The 13,367-nt window shown below is 40.2% G+C and overlaps 1 protein-coding gene across 1 annotated transcript in view; it reads left to right on the forward strand.

The window, feature by feature from the left end:
- dapp1 (dual adaptor of phosphotyrosine and 3-phosphoinositides) overlaps positions 1 to 13,367 on the forward strand; it is a 49,734-nt gene that overhangs the window by 25,587 nt on the left and 10,780 nt on the right. The gene's annotated exons all lie outside the window — the stretch shown is intronic.

Below are 13,367 nucleotides of genomic sequence, written 5' to 3' on the forward strand. Positions count from 1 at the left end.
CTTATGTGGACACTTATACTGCCATCTGGTGGTGGCAGAAGAGTATAACATACAATGGAATTTGGGGGGAAAAAAGTGTAAAAATAAGAATTAGCATGTCACTACACATGAAGTACACATTTGTGTACTTATGGACTAAGTACATCATATCAAAAGATGATTCTTAGTTTTTATTCTAATTAGGGTCCAATAAGCCCGAATGGCAAAGAGAAATAAAGAAAGAAGCACGTAAACAAACAGCTTGGGCAATAAGTATAAATAAAGAAGAGAAATGTGTTCTTGTCTTGGGTAAGGATTGTGAATTTGAGGCACAATTACAAAAAAAAAAGTGCAGTTCCCCCTTTAAAGACGCTACATGCTAATCAATGCTAAGCTAAACAAAACACCCACCTGACGTTTGCCCAGGTGACCAAGGAAATGATGTAATCTCTAAAAACTGCAGTAGGAAGGGCATTCATACGCGGCGGTTTACCTGACACATGAAACGTGACGAATTGGGGAGGGGGGATTGCAATACCCACTTTAGCTGCCAGATGGCAGTAGAGTGTTGAATATCTTAAATTGGGTTTTGCGGCAATGCCAATTTGGACTATATAGAGTGGCACTTTCCACAGGCCACACCCCCTTTTCCTGTCATGGCGCCACATGAAGCCCCGCCCTCCTCTTAACGAGTTAACTCACGCGATAAATTGATACGCGAGACGTAATTGCTGATTGTTGCAAATGTTGCCGCCATCAATCAGTACGCCAGGTCAATGACCACAAAGTTTACCTTTTGAAGTGAGCACAGCACGGCATTTACCTGTAAGACCCAATCCAAACAACACCGACAGGCCCTGTGTGTGTAGTGTCGACACATAACACAACATGCTCACTGAACTTTGTGGGCGTTGTAAAAGCATAAATAAATGTCCAAGCACCGCGCATAATTAAAAACGACGGCCATTTTAAATCCAGTGCAATGCATGATGGGAAAAATGTCAAACTCTCACCGCACTTATCCGTGTTTTAGCTGCTTGATATTTCGGATTGATTGCAAAACTTTAAAGGAGGTCGTCACAGAAGTAAACAAACTTTCACATCTCATTATATTAATTATAATCCATTATATAAATACATGATGCATATAAATAGGCTATATATATATATATATATATATATATATATATATATATATATATATATATATATATATATATATATATATATATATATATTGTTACTTTACATGCAGTCCTCTTTCCAAGTGTAAAAGTTTAGACAGAAGTGAGAAGAGAATGCTAAGTGACACAAAATGACTACTTTGTTTGTTTACTTACTACTAAAAGACAAAATGTCTAGTATGTTCACTATTTTATTTAAGGACTAAACTACAATAATAAACATATGTTTCATGTACACTACATTTTTTTTGTTCCAATAAAGACAATAATGACCGAAATAAATGTAGGTTCTGGTACCAAAATGTCAGTATGGGGACCACCCTGGAACACAACTAAGGGGGAACCAGACCAAGAAGATATCTATATGTGAAAAAAAAATAAAAAAAACATCCATGGAGAAAAGCAGACCAGTTTCAGGTGCAAAGCAAGTGCAAAGTGACACATAAAAGGTCAAGGTGACACATAAAAGGTCAAGGTGACACATAAAGGGTCATGCAATTGTTTCTCAAGACAAAACAAATATTTTTGAGTGTAGCCATGTGAGGTTTAGAAGACAAGTTGTCATGACAACAATCCCAACTGCTTCAATGTGATGTGAACTTCATGAACAAGACTGAAAATAAGACAACTATTCAAATAAAAAGACTAGAAATAATGAAGAAAATGTCAGCTACTGTCTTGTTGTGAAACAGCAATGAACATGAAAGTTAGCATTTAGACAAGCTATACTGTAGCAAACATGGAACACAATCTGCAAGTCATAAGACCCAGGATAGCCCAGTGGTTAAGACTGCTGACTCAGAATGAGAGGTACTGGGTTCAAACCCCACTCTGGTTGATGGTATTTTGTTCTACCTCATCATACTTTACTGAGTCAGGAGTCCTCGATTACATTTATGTATGACAAAAAAATCTTGTTTCTACAAGACCCCGGATAGCCCAGTGGTTAAGACTGTTGACTCAGATTGAAGGGTGCTGGGTTCGAACCCCACTCCGATTGGCAGTATTTTGTTCAACCTCATCATACTTTAGTGAGTCAGGGGTCGTAGATAACATTTGTGTATGGAAAGAAATATACTCTTCACAAGACCAAGGATAGCTCAGTGGTTAAGACTGCTGACTCAGAATGAGAGGTGTTGGGTTCAAACCCCACTCTGGTTGATGGTATTTTGTTCTACCTCATCATACTTTACTGAGTCCGGAGTCCTCGATTACATTTGTGTATGAGAAAAAAATCCTCTTTCTACAAGAACCCGGATAGCCCAGTGGTTAAGACTGTTGACTCAGACTGAAGGGTGCTGGGTTCGAATCCCGGTTGGGTTGACATGTAATTTACAAACTGTCTGGAGGCTTCAAGGTGACATATATTTTGACTGTGTCACCTCTCCCATGTAATGTTCAAATAATTATTTAATTAACTTTTTTTTTTTTTTTCAATTACAATTAACCTATTTTCTTTTAATTGTACCCAGGAGAGCTCATTGGTCAACGCTCTTTATTATTAACTTTATACTCCTATTCCCACCCACCTCAGGAATTACACTCACTCGCACACACTCATTCACACACACACACACACACTCATTCTCACACACACACAGGTAACCCCTGAGGTGTCATCATTGACTATTTGACAATTTATTTTTTATTATTATTATCTTTAGTGTTTACTTAATTGTTCAACTATATGTTAGTCAAACAACTAGCACATAACATTACTCTGTGTGGGGGAGAAGGAACATCCCACAATGTATGTCGTTTTGACGCCATACAGCCAAATGACTGATTCCATGTACGGGGTTTGAACTCAGTACCCCCGTATTAGGAGCCCACAGTGTTGACCATTGAGCTATCCTAGGTCCCGTTAAGCTTTGGTTTTCGCTCATATACAAATGTAATCAGTGAAATATGATCGAGGCGAAACGAAAAACAAGATCTTCCAAGTCATGGATTTGAACCCAGTAGTACTGCGTGAAACACAGCAGTCTTAACCATTGAGCTATACTGGACCTTGCAGAGACCAGATTTTGACAGTATTTTGTTCAACCTCTATCATATTTTACTAAGAAAGATGTAGCAGTCTTAACCATTAAAGGCCTACTGAAATGAATTTTTTTTATTTAAACGGGGATAGCAGATCTATTCTATGTGTCATACTTGATCATTTCGCGATATTGCCATATTTTTGCTGAAAGGATTTAGTATAGAACAACGACGATAAAGATTGCAACTTTTGGTATCTGATAAAAAAAAAGGCTTGCCCCTACCGGAAGTAGCGTGACGTAGTCAGTTGAACATATACGCAAAGTTCCCTATTGTTTACAATGATGGCCGCATGAAGTGAGAGAGATTCGGACCGAGAAAGCGACAATTTCCCCATTAATTTGAGCGAGGATGAAAGATTTGTGGATGAGTAAAGTGCAAGTGAAGGACTAGTGGGGAGTTGAAGCGATTCAGATAGGGAAGATGCTGTGAGAGGCGGGGGTGACCTGATATTCAGCTGGGAATGACTACAACAGTAAATAAACACAAGACATATATATACTCTATTAGCCACAACACAACCAGGCTTATATTTAATATGCCACAAATTAATCCTGCATAAAAACACTTGCGTGTTTGTTATGCTAGCTCCTAGCTCCTCTGCTAGCTCCTAGCTCCATAGAACACGCCAATACAATTCAAACACCTGATCAACACACACAATCACTCAGCCCAAAAGACCGTTCACCTAACCCAAGGTTCATAAAGCTTATATATTTTTAAAAAGTTACGTACATACGCAAAAAAAAGTTGCGCACATACGGTCAAGCGATCAAATGTTTAGAAGCCAAAGCTGCATACTCACAGTAGCACGTCTGCGTCTTTGTCATCCAAATCAAAGTAATCCTGGTAAGAGTCTGTGTTGTCCCAGTTCTCTACAGGCGTCTGTGTATCGAAGTCAAAAGTCCTCCTGGTTAGAGTCTCTGTTATCCGAGTTCTTCCATCTTGACTGCATCTTTCGGGAATGTAAACAAAGAAGCGCCGGCTGTGTACTGTTGTTGCTGACTACGTTCGAAAAATACGTCCATTTCGCACCGACAACTTTCTTCTTTGCTTGCTCAGCTTCCTTCTCCATAATGCAATGAACAGGATTGCAACAGATTCACGAACACAGATGTCCAGAATACTGTGGAATTATGAAATGAAAACAGAGCTTTTTCGTATTGGCTTCAATGTGGAAGGCATACCCGTGTTCGCCGGTCTACGTCACGCGCATACGTCATCCTCAGAGGCGTTTCGAACCGGAAGTTTAGCGGCAAATTTAAAATGTCACTTTATAAGTTAACCCGGCCGTATTGGCATGTGTTATAATGTTAAGATTTCATCATTGATATATAAACTATCAGACTGCGTGGTCGGTAGTAGTGGCTTTCAGTAGGCCTTTAAGGCTGTTGACTTGGAATGAGAGGTACTGGGTTCAAACCCCACTCTGGTTCATGGTATTTTGTTCTATCTCATCATACTTTACTGAGTCAGGAGTCCTCGATTACATTTGTGTATGAGAAAAAAATCAGCTCTCCCCAAGAACCGGGGTAGCCCAGTGGTTAAGACTGTTGACTCAGATTGAAGGGTGCTGGGTTTGAACCCCACTCCGGTTGGCAGTATTTTGTTCAACCTCATCATACTTTAGTGAGTCAGGGGTCGTAGATTACATTTGTGTATGGAAAGAAATCTTTTTGTATAAGACCCCGGATAGCCCAGTGGTTAAGACTGTTGACTCAGATTGAAAGGTCCTGGGTTCGAACCCGCCACCGGTTGGCAGTATTTTGTTCAACCTCATCATACTTTAGTGAGTCAGGGGTCGTAGATTACATTTGTGTATGGAAAGAAATCAACCCTTCTAAAGACCAAGGATAGCTCAGTGGTTAAGACTGCTGACTCCAAATCACAGGTATTGGGTTCAAACCCCACTCTGGTTAATGGAATTTTGTTCTACCTCATCACACTTTACTGAGTCAGGAATCCTCGATTACATTTGTGTATGAAAGAAAAATCTTCGTTCCACAAGACCCCGTATAGCCCAGTGGTTAAAGCTGTTGACTTGGAATGACAGGTACTGGGTTCAAACCCCACTCTGGTTAATGGTATTTTGTTCTACCTCATCATACTTTACTGAGTCAGGAATCCTCGATTACATTTGTGTATGAAAGAAAAATCTTCTTTCCACAAGACCCCGGATAGCCCAGTGGTTAAAGCTGTTGACTTGGAATGAAAGGTACTGGGTTCAAACCCCACTCTGGTTAATGGTATTTTGTTCTACCTCATCATACTTTACTGAGTCAGGAATCCTCGATTACATTTGTGTATGAAAGAAAAATCTTCGTTCCACAAGACCCTGGATAGCCCAGTGGTTAAAGCTGTTGACTTGGAATGAGAGGTACTGGGTTCAAACCCCACTCTGGTTGATGGTATTTTGTTCTACCTCATCATACTTTACTGAGCCAGGAGTCCTCGATTACATTTGTGTATAAGAAAAAAATCTTCTTTCTATAAGACCCGGATAGCCCAGGGGTTAAGACTGTTGACTCAGATTGAAGGGTGCTGGGTTCGAATCCAGGTTGGGTTGACATGTAATTTACAAAACTGTCTGGAGGCTTCAAGGTGACATATATTGTGACTGTGTCACCTCTCCCATGTAATGTTAAAATAATTATTTAATTTTTTTTTTTTTTTTCCAATTACAATTAACCTATTTTCTTTTAATTGTACCCAGGAGAGCTCATTGGTCAACGCTCTTTATTTTTAACTTTATACTCCTATTCCCACCCACCTCAGGAATTACACTCACTCGCACACACTCATTCACACACACACTCATTCACACACACTCACACACTCACTCACAGGTAACCCCTGAGGTGTCATCATTGACTATTTGACTATTTATTTTTTATTATTATTATCTTTAGTGTTTACTTAATTGTTCAACTATATGTTAGTCAAACAACTAGCACATAACATTACTCTGTGTGGGGGAGAAGAAACATCCCACAATGTATGTCGTTTTGACGCCATACAGCCAAATGACTGATTCCATGTACGGGGTTTGAACTCACTACCCCCGTGTTAGGAGCCCACAGTGTTGACCATTGAGCTATCCTAGGTCCCGTTAAGCTTTGGTTTTCGCTCATATACAAATGTAATCAGTGAAATATGATCGAGGCGAAACGAAAAACAAGATCTTCCAAGTCATGGATTTGAACCCAGTAGTACTGCGTGAAACACAGCAGTCTTAACCATTGAGCTATACTGGACCTTGCAGAGACCAGATTTTGACAGTATTTTGTTCAACTTCTATCATATTTTACTAAGAAAGATGTAGCAGTCTTAAACATTAAACTATCCTCAATATTGTTGTAAGTGGAGTCTGGCTCATTCACTAATGTAATCGTGACACCTGTCGCAATAAACTATGATTGAGGTGGAACAAAATGTTGAAACTAAGTTACATATCAAACCAATTGGGATTCAAACCCAGTACCCCTGCATTGAGAGCCCACAGCATTGACCATTGAGCTATCCTGAGTCCCGTTAAGGTTTGGTTTTCGCTAACAAATGTAATCAGTGAAATAAGATCAGGGCGAAACAAAAAACAAGGTCTTCCAAGTTACGGATTTGAACCCAGTAGTACTGCGTGAGAGGCAGCAGTCTTAACCATTGAGCTATCCTGGGTCTTTCTCTGGCTGTCAATCAATGTTTACTTATACATCCCTAAATCACAAGTGTCTCAAAGGGCTGCACAAGCCACAACGACATCCTTGGCTCAGATCCCACATTAGGGCAAGGAAAAACTCAACCCAGTGGGATGACAATGAGAAACCTTGGAGAGGACCACAGATGTGGGCAACCCCCCTGCCCCCCATCCCCCATCTAGGACGACCGGTGCAATGGACGTCGAGTAGATCTAACATAATATTGTGAGAGTCCAGTCCATAGTGGATCAAACATAATATTGTGAGAGTCCAGTCCAAAGTGGATCTAACATAATAGTGTGAGAGTCCAGTCCATAGTGGATCTAACATAATATTGTGAGAGTCCAGTCCAAAGTGGATCTAACATAATAGTGTGAGAGTCCAGTCCATAGTGGATCTAACATAATAGTGTGAGAGTCTAGTCCATAGTGGATCTAACATAATAGTGAGAGTCTAGTCCATAGTGGATCTAACATAATAGTGAGAGACCAGTCCATAGTGGATCTAACATAATAGTGTGAGAGTCCAGTCCATAGTGGATCAAACATAATATTGTGAGAGTCCAGTCCAAAGTGGATCTAACATAATAGTGTGAGAGTCCAGTCCATAGTGGATCTAACATAATAGTGTGAGAGTCTAGTCCATAGTGGATCTAACATAATAGTGAGAGTCTAGTCCATAGTGGATCTAACATAATAGTGAGAGACCAGTCCATAGTGGATCTAACATAATAGTGTGAGAGTCCAGTCCATAGTGGATCTAACATAATAGTGAGAGTCCAGTCCATAGTGGATCTAACATAATAGTGAGAGTCCAGTCCATAGTGAATCTAACATAATAGTGTGAGAGTCCAGTCTATAGTGGATCTAACATAATATTGTGAGAGTCAAGTCCATAGAGGATCTAACATAATATTGTGAGAGTCCAGTCTATAGTGGATCTAACATAATATTGTGAGAGTCCAGTCTATAGTGGATCTAACATAATATTGTGAGAGTCAAGTCCATAGAGGATCTAACATAATAGTGTGAGAGTCAAGTACATAGTGGATCTAACATAATACTGTGAGAGTCCAGTCCATAGGGGATCTAACATAATATTGTGAGTGTCCAGTCTATAGTGGATCTAACATAATAGTGTGAGAGTCCAGTCCATAGTGGATCTAACATAATATTGTGAGAGTCCAGTCTATAGTGGATCTAACATAATATTGTGAGAGTCCAGTCCATAGTGGATCTAACATAATATTGTGAGAGTCCAGTCCATAGTGGATCTAACATAATATTGTGAGAGTCCAGTCCATAGTGGATCTAACATAATATTGTGAGAGTCCAGTCCATAGTGGATCTAACATAATATTGTGAGAGTCCAGTCTATAGTGGATCTAACATAATAGTGTGAGAGTCCAGTCCATAGTGGATCTAACATAATAGTGAGAGTCAAGTCCATAGTGGATCTAACATAATATTGTGAGAGTCCAGTCCATAGTGGATCTAACATAATATTGTGAGAGTCCAGTCCATAGTGGATCTAACATAATAGTGTGAGAGTCCAGTCCATAGTGGATCTAACATAATATTGTGAGAGTCCAGTCCAAAGTGGATCTAACATAATAGTGTGAGAGTCCAGTCCATAGTGGATCTAACATAATAGTGTGAGAGTCTAGTCCATAGTGGATCTAACATAATAGTGAGAGTCTAGTCCATAGTGGATCTAACATAATAGTGAGAGACCAGTCCATAGTGGATCTAACATAATAGTGTGAGAGTCCAGTCCATAGTGGATCTAACATAATATTGTGAGAGTCCAGTCCAAAGTGGATCTAACATAATAGTGTGAGAGTCCAGTCCATAGTGGATCTAACATAATAGTGTGAGAGTCTAGTCCATAGTGGATCTAACATAATAGTGAGAGTCTAGTCCATAGTGGATCTAACATAATAGTGAGAGACCAGTCCATAGTGGATCTAACATAATAGTGTGAGAGTCCAGTCCATAGTGGATCAAACATAATATTGTGAGAGTCCAGTCCAAAGTGGATCTAACATAATAGTGTGAGAGTCCAGTCCATAGTGGATCTAACATAATAGTGTGACAGTCCAGTCCATAGTGGATCTAACATAATAGTGAGAGTCCAGTCCATAGTGGATCTAACATAATAGTGAGAGTCCAGTCCATAGTGGATCTAACATAATAGTGTGAGAGTCCAGTCCATAGTGGATCTAACATAATATTATGAGAGTCCAGTCCATAGTGGATCTAACATAATATTATGAGAGTCCAGTCCATAGTGGATCTAACATAATAGTGTGAGAGTCCAGTCCATAGTGGATCTAGTTAATAGTGTGAGAGTCCAGTCCATAGTGGATCTAACATAATAGTGAGAGTCCAGTCCATAGTGGATCTAACATAATAGTGAGAGTCCAGTCCATAGTGGATCTAACATAATAGTGTGAGAGTCCAGTCCATAGTGGATCTAACATAATAGTGAGAGTCCAGTCCATAGTGGGGCCAGCAGGAGATCATCTTGAGTGGAGACAGGTCAGCAGCGCAAAGACGTCCCCAACCGATGCACAGATGAGTGGTCCACCCTGGGTCCCGACTCTGGACAGCCAGCACTTCATCCATGGCCACCGGACCTGTGCCCCTCCCTCCACGAAGGAGAGGGGGGCAGAGCAGAAAAGAGACGGCAGATCAACTGGTCTAAAAGGGGGGTCTATTTAAAGACTAGAGTATACAAATGAGTTTTAAGATGGGACTTAAATGCTTCTACTGAGGTAGCATCTCTAACTGTTACCGGTAGAACATTCCAGAGTACTGGAGCCCCAATAGAAAACGCTCTATCGCACGCAGACTTTTTTTGGGCTCTGGGAATCACTAATAAGCCGGACTTCTTTGAACGCAGATTTCTTGCTGGGACATATGGTACAATACAAGCAGCAAGTTCAGACAAATTTTCCAAGTTATGGAGCAAGCAATGAGAGGTACTGGGTTCAAACCCCACTCTGGTTGATGGTATTTTGTTCTATCTCATACTTTACTGAGGCAGGAGTCCTCGATTACATTTGTGTATGAGAAAAAAATCAGCTCTCCCCAAGAACCGGGGTAGCCCAGTGGTTAAGACTGTTGACTCAGATTGAAGGGTGCTGGGTTTGAACCCCACTCCGGTTGGCAGTATTTTGTTCAACCTCATCATACTTTAGTGAGTCAGGGGTCGTAGATTACATTTGTGTATGGAAATAAATCTTTGTTCTATAAGACCCCGGATAGCCCAGTGGTTAAGACTGTTGACTCAGATTGAAGGGTCCTGGGTTCGAACCCTCCACCGGTTGGCAGTATTTTGTTCAACCTCATCATACTTTAGTGAGTCAGGGGTCGTAGATTACATTTGTGTATGGAAAGAAATCAACCCTTCTAAAGACCAAGGATAGCTCAGTGGTTAAGACTGCTGACTCCAAATCACAGGTATTGGGTTCAAACCCCACTCTGGTTAATGGTATTTTGTTCTACCTCATCATACTTTACTGAGTCAGGAATCCTCGATTACATTTGTGTATGAAAGAAAAATCTTCGTTCCACAAGACCCCGGATAGCCCAGTGGTTAAAGCTGTTGACTTGGAATGAAAGGTACTGGGTTCAAACCCCACTCTGGTTAATGGTATTTTGTTCTACCTCATCATACTTTACTGAGCCAGGAGTCCTCGATTACATTTGTGTATAAGAAAAAAATCTTCTTTCTATAAGACCCGGATAGCCCAGGGGTTAAGACTGTTGACTCAGATTGAAGGGTGCTGGGTTCGAATCCAGGTTGGGTTGACATGTAATTTACAAAACTGTCTGGAGGCTTCAAGGTGACATATATTGTGACTGTGTCACCTCTCCCATGTAATGTTAAAATAATTATTTAATTTTTTTTTTTTTTTTCCAATTACAATTAACCTATTTTCTTTTAATTGTACCCAGGAGAGCTCATTGGTCAACGCTCTTTATTTTTAACTTTATACTCCTATTCCCACCCACCTCAGGAATTACACTCACTCGCACACACTCATTCACACACACACACACACACACACACACACACACACACACTCACACACTCACTCACAGGTAACCCCTGAGGTGTCATCATTGACTATTTGACTATTTATTTTTTATTATTATTATCTTTAGTGTTTACTTAATTGTTCAACTATATGTTAGTCAAACAACTAGCACATAACATTACTCTGTGTGGGGGAGAAGGAACATCCCACAATGTATGTCGTTTTGACGCCATACAGCCAAATGACTGATTCCATGTACGGGGTTTGAACTCAGTACCCCCGTATTAGGAGCCCACAGTGTTGACCATTGAGCTATCCTAGGTCCCGTTAAGCTTTGGTTTTCGCTCATATACAAATGTAATCAGTGAAATATGATCGAGGCGAAACGAAAAACAAGATCTTCCAAGTCATGGATTTGAACCCAGTAGTACTGCGTGAAACACAGCAGTCTTAACCATTGAGCTATACTGGACCTTGCAGAGACCAGATTTTGACAGTATTTTGTTCAACCTCTATCATATTTTACTAAGAAAGATGTAGCAGTCTTAAACATTAAACTATCCTCAATATTGTTGTAAGTGGAGTCTGGCTCATTCACTAATGTAATCGTGACACCTGTCGCAATAAACTATGATTGAGGTGGAACAAAATGTTGAAACTAAGTTACATATCAAACCAATTGGGATTCAAACCCAGTACCCCTGCATTGAGAGCCCACAGCATTGACCATTGAGCTATCCTGAGTCCCGTTAAGGTTTGGTTTTCGCTAATAAACAAATGTAATCAGTGAAATAAGATCAGGGCGAAACAAAAAACAAGGTCTTCCAAGTTACGGATTTGAACCCAGTAGTACTGCGTGAGAGGCAGCAGTCTTAACCATTGAGCTATCCTGGGTCTTTCTCTGGCTGTCAATCAATGTTTACTTATACATCCCTAAATCACAAGTGTCTCAAAGGGCTGCACAAGCCACAACGACATCCTTGGCTCAGATCCCACATTAGGGCAAGGAAAAACTCAACCCAGTGGGATGACAATGAGAAACCTTGGAGAGGACCACAGATGTGGGCAACCCCCCTGCCCCCCATCCCCCATCTAGGACGACCGGTGCAATGGACGTCGAGTAGATCTAACATAATATTGTGAGAGTCCAGTCCATAGTGGATCAAACATAATATTGTGAGAGTCCAGTCCAAAGTGGATCTAACATAATAGTGTGAGAGTCCAGTCCATAGTGGATCTAACATAATAGTGTGAGAGTCTAGTCCATAGTGGATCTAACATAATAGTGAGAGTCTAGTCCATAGTGGATCTAACATAATAGTGAGAGACCAGTCCATAGTGGATCTAACATAATAGTGTGAGAGTCCAGTCCATAGTGGATCAAACATAATATTGTGAGAGTCCAGTCCAAAGTGGATCTAACATAATAGTGTGAGAGTCCAGTCCATAGTGGATCTAACATAATAGTGTGAGAGTCTAGTCCATAGTGGATCTAACATAATAGTGAGAGTCTAGTCCATAGTGGATCTAACATAATAGTGAGAGACCAGTCCATAGTGGATCTAACATAATAGTGTGAGAGTCCAGTCCATAGTGGATCTAACATAATAGTGAGAGTCCAGTCCATAGTGGATCTAACATAATAGTGAGAGTCCAGTCCATAGTGAATCTAACATAATAGTGTGAGAGTCCAGTCTATAGTGGATCTAACATAATATTGTGAGAGTCAAGTCCATAGAGGATCTAACATAATATTGTGAGAGTCCAGTCTATAGCGGATCTAACATAATATTGTGAGAGTCCAGTCTATAGTGGATCTAACATAATATTGTGAGAGTCAAGTCCATAGAGGATCTAACATAATAGTGTGAGAGTCAAGTACATAGTGGATCTAACATAATACTGTGAGAGTCCAGTCCATAGTGGATCTAACATAATATTGTGAGTGTCCAGTCTATAGTGGATCTAACATAATAGTGTGAGAGTCCAGTCCATAGTGGATCTAACATAATATTGTGAGAGTCCAGTCCATAGTGGATCTAACATAATATTGTGAGAGTCCAGTCCATAGTGGATCTAACATAATATTGTGAGAGTCCAGTCCATAGTGGATCTAACATAATATTGTGAGAGTCCAGTCTATAGTGGATCTAACATAATAGTGTGAGAGTCCAGTCCATAGTGGATCTAACATAATAGTGAGAGTCAAGTCCATAGTGGATCTAACATAATATTGTGAGAGTCCAGTCCATAGTGGATCTAACATAATATTGTGAGAGTCCAGTCCATAGTGGATCTAACATAATAGTGTGAGAGTCCAGTCCATAGTGGATCTAACATAATATTGTGAGAGTCCAGTCCAAAGTGGATCTAACATAATAGTGTGAGAGTCCAGTCCATAGTGGATCTAACATAATAGTGTGA

Source organism: Entelurus aequoreus, linkage group LG23 (genome assembly GCF_033978785.1).
Source record: "Entelurus aequoreus isolate RoL-2023_Sb linkage group LG23, RoL_Eaeq_v1.1, whole genome shotgun sequence".
Classification (NCBI taxonomy): Eukaryota; Metazoa; Chordata; class Actinopteri; order Syngnathiformes; family Syngnathidae; genus Entelurus; species Entelurus aequoreus.